The sequence below is a fragment of the Saccopteryx leptura genome, chromosome 5, assembly GCF_036850995.1.
Source record: "Saccopteryx leptura isolate mSacLep1 chromosome 5, mSacLep1_pri_phased_curated, whole genome shotgun sequence".
Taxonomy (NCBI): Eukaryota; Metazoa; Chordata; class Mammalia; order Chiroptera; family Emballonuridae; genus Saccopteryx; species Saccopteryx leptura.
In genome coordinates this window covers 115,365,337-115,369,697 of record NC_089507.1, presented here as the reverse complement: position 1 = coordinate 115,369,697, position 4,361 = coordinate 115,365,337, and the positions used below count along the sequence as shown (strand labels likewise).

General features: G+C 38.6%; 1 pseudogene; it reads left to right on the top strand.

Moving 5' to 3' along the window:
* The first annotated feature begins 921 nt into the window (after positions 1-921).
* LOC136406543 (large ribosomal subunit protein uL10 pseudogene) lies at positions 922-1,814 on the top strand (annotated as a pseudogene).
* Positions 1,815-4,361: the final 2,547 nt, after the last annotated feature.

The window sequence follows — 4,361 nt, the reverse complement described above, 5'->3', positions numbered from 1 at the left end:
ACAAATACCTAAAAAGTACGCAAGAAAACAATAACGTCCCAGTACATGAAGAAAAAATCAGTAAGCAGAGATGTCATATATCTATTGATAAAATGTCCAGTTTTTAGCATAAAATTATGGGTCATGCATAAACAGAGTAAAGTGTGACACATAACAAAAAAGAGTATGCCACAGATTTCAAGATATTGGACTTAAAGAACAAACATAAAAAGCAGTTATTATCAGTGTGTTTGAAAAAGTAAAGATACCAGAGGAAAGGGGGTGGGGGCAGTAAAGGGTAAAGGGGGCCAAATACACGGTGACAGAAGATGATCTGACTTAGGTGGTGGGCACACAACGCAATATGCAGACCATGTATCATAGAAACACATACTTGGAATTTATGTGATCCCATTAACAAATGTCACCCCAATTTAATTTTAAAAATTAATTTACAAAGAAATAAAGATAACTGGTCTTAAGAAGAAAAAGAAAGATATGATGACAATGTCTTATCAAATAAAGAGTATCTACAAATCCGTAAGTATTATTTTGAAAAGAACTACATGGAAATCCAGGAATTGAAAAGTACAATAACTGAAACAAAAATGTCACTGGAGGGGCTCAGTAAATGTACTCTGTCAGAAGAAAGAATCAGCAAGCTTAAAAGTATTGAAATAATACAAGGAGAGATTAAATAGAAAATATTATTTAAAATAATGGCTGAAAAGAGAACCAGATATTATAAAACATGGTTAATATAACAAAACTATACACATACTCTCAGTTTCTGTATAGGGCACAAAGTTATGTAAAGAAATAATTACTAAAACAAATACAGTAAATGAAATTATATTTATAAATGTATAACAGTAGTGAAATTGCTTCCTCTGGCCAGGTGTCCTCGTGAGAGTGACATGGTCTTTAAACCCTGCAACTATGATGCCCAGGGAAGACAGGGTGACCTGGAAGTCCAACTCCTTCTGTAAGATCATCCTACTTCTAGATGATTTTCCAAAATGCTCCATGATGAGAGCAGACAATGTGGGCCCCAATCAGGTACAGGATCCACACATCCCTCTGCGGGAAGGCTGTGGTGCTGACGGGCAGAAACACGATGATGCACATGGCCATTGGTGGCACTGGAAAATAGCCGTGCTCTGAAGAAAGTGTTGCCTCCTGTCCGAGGATGGGGCCTTTGTATTTGCCAAGGGCCTCACTGAGATCAGCGACATGCTGCTAGCCAGTAAGGTACCAGCTGCTGCCTGTGCTGGTGCCACTGCCCTGTGTGAAGTCAGTGTGCCAACCCAAACACTAGTCTGGGGCCCGAGAAGACCACCTTCTTCGAGGCTTTCGACATCACCACTAATATCTGCAGCGGCACCACTGAGATGCTGAATGACCTGCAACTGATCAGAAGGAAACGAAGTGGGGCCAGAGAAACACACTGCTGAACATGCTGAACAGCTCTCTCGGCCATCCAGCAGGTCTTTGACGACGTGGCATCTACAACCCAGAAGTCTTGACATCACAGAAGAAACTGCATTCCTGCTTCCCAGAGGGTATACCATAATGTTGCCATTGTGAGCCTTCATATTGGTTACCCAGCTCTTGCATCAGTACCCTATTCTGCCATCAGTGGGTCAGGCAGGTCCTGGCTTTGTCTGTGGGGACTGACTACACCTTCCCACTCGCTGAGATGGTCAAGGCCTTCTTGGTGATCCATCTGCCCTTGTGGCTGCTGCCCCTGCATCGCCACCACTGCTGCTTCTGCTGCCGCTGTGGCCCCAGCCAAGGATGAAGCAAAGGAAGAGTCAGTTGCGGGTGTCAGATGAGAATTTGGGGTTTTGTCTCTGACTAATCACAAAAAGCAAACAGCTCAGTCAGCTTTCTTTGTAAAACAAGAAAATAAAGCCTTGCTTCTCTTAAAAAAGAAAAGTGAAAAATAACAAAAAAGTATGGTAATTTAGGGTTCTATATAGGACAGTATATGTAGAATATATAACATTTACATACAGAATGGAACAAAAGTAGGTCTATAGTTTGAGTACGTAAAATGCAGAGTTTATACTTGTGTTATTAATTATTGTATTATTTTCCATATGAACAATTGTAAGCCTACTTTTGCCTCACCCTGTACATGAAAATAACATACACAGAATATAAAAATGCAACATTAATAAACTCATTGTAATTTAATTAATACAAATCTGGAGTGAATTCTAAATTTGTGCTGATTGTAAAACAATTCTAAAAATATCTTACTAACCAGTGATTAGACATTAAAAATGGGAACATTATATAGAATATTTTTTATTGCTTGAGGAAGACCAAGGTAAAGTGTTTTGTTTATTTATTTATTTTTTTATTTTTATTTTTTTAGTAAGAGAGACAGGACTGACAGGGACAGACAGGAAGGGAGAGAGATGAGAAGCATCAGTTCTTTGTTGCGGTGCCATAGTTGTTCATGGATTGCCTTCTTATATGTTCCTTGATTGGGGGCTCCAACTGAGCCAGTGACCTCTTGCTTAAGCCAGTGACATTGGGCTCAAACCAACAACCTTTGGGCTTCAAGCCAGTGACTATGAGGTTATATCTATAATCCCACACTCAAGCCAGCATCCCTGTGCTCAAGCTGGATGAGCCCACACTCAAGCAGGAGACCTCAGGGTTTCAAAACTGGGTCCTCTGGATTCCAGGCTGTTGCTCTACCCACTGTGCCATCGCCTGGTCAGGCCAACATAAGATGTTTTAAAAAGACTTAAAAGCAATAAGAGAATACATTTTCTTTCTCTAAGAATTTATTATTTAGAGCACCTTTAGGTTCACAGAAAAGTGGAAGATACAGATATTTTCCATATTCCCCTTTCCCACCCATACATAGCCTCCCCCTGATATAAACATCCACCAGAGTTATATATTTCTTATATGCAAAAAACTTCCACTAACAGATGCAAGGATATTTAGAAACAGAAAAACTGTGACTCTTAATAGATCATGATTTTCTCCACCACATACCTTTCATGAAAATAGTGTTATAATCATTTGTTTTGCTTTCTCAATTCAAATGAATCAATTCTTCTAATAATATTTGTGGGAGGAAGACCAAGGACTGAAATACACCTGCTGAGCTTCTCCTCTTGTGTGTTGCCATAACTACTATGACTAATGTGGGTTGTTTTGCACGATCCTATGTCTTTACTGATGACGACACATCTGGATTGCACCTCTGCTCCCATTGCCGTGGTGGTTAATGCATGGCCTTCCGTGATGATACTCATGGGCTCTGTCATTTCGCCAAAGCATGGCTTTCAACCTGTGATGTCAGCATCATGGCAGATTTCTGTCAAAGTAACATTTGCGTTAGAAATATTTTTTTCTTTTCTTTTCTTTTTTTTTTTTTTGGTCTAGAAAACTTGATCCAGCGGGTCCACACAGAGTCATTCTAATATTCATTTTGCAAGATGCTATTTTAAAAAATAAATTTTATTTTATTTTTACTATCTTTGGGCCTAATGAGTAGTTTGCAATCCAGCCAAAGGTGGAAATGACCTAAAGGCTCAAATGGAAAATACACATACCAGTGCTCTCATTACTGCAGGTTACATTCTCTTTCCCCAGATGGAAGGTGTACATGCCTCTGAGACTTCACAGGGTGTTGTATTTCTGTCCACAAATTAGCTGTTACTCTTTTCCAACTCTAGTTCCTAATTTCTATATGCTTATGTAACAAAGAGGGGGATGAGGGCATTAATATATTCCTAGACAAGTCTAAGAATTGCTGTCTCACAGTACTGTCCTGTGACTGTGATGACCATGCTTTGCATCCTGACTTGGGAAAGCTGTTTAGATTGCCTGCCAGGTTATCCTTCCAACATAAATGTGCTGTACAGTACACATGATAGTTGCTCATTATAATCAGCTCTGAGGATGATTTAAATTTGCAAGAGCATTTGTATGTTATGAGACAAGACTTCCTTAAGGATTATGCGACATCAGTTTGTGATTGAATTTTGTCATTAGCTCATTTGTCACCTTGGTGAAATCACTAGACATGTATAAGCACCAGTACTGTGAGGTTTATGTGATCACTAATGTCTCTGAGTTCTAAGGTACTTATTTCTGGAATTCAGATATTTCATTATAATTTTTACTCATGATAAAAATCCTAATTAGAGAAGTACTAGACACAACACTTTTACACATGTAAATCAACACACACTCACATAAACACATATGTTAATATTTACCATACAAAACTGACTTGAAAATTCTATTTCTATAGAGAATGATACAGAATACTTACTGGGTGCTTTTGGAAGAAGTATAATAAAAGGTGAAGTCAAGCAACAATCAAAGAGTTATGCTGATAAGAAGAATAT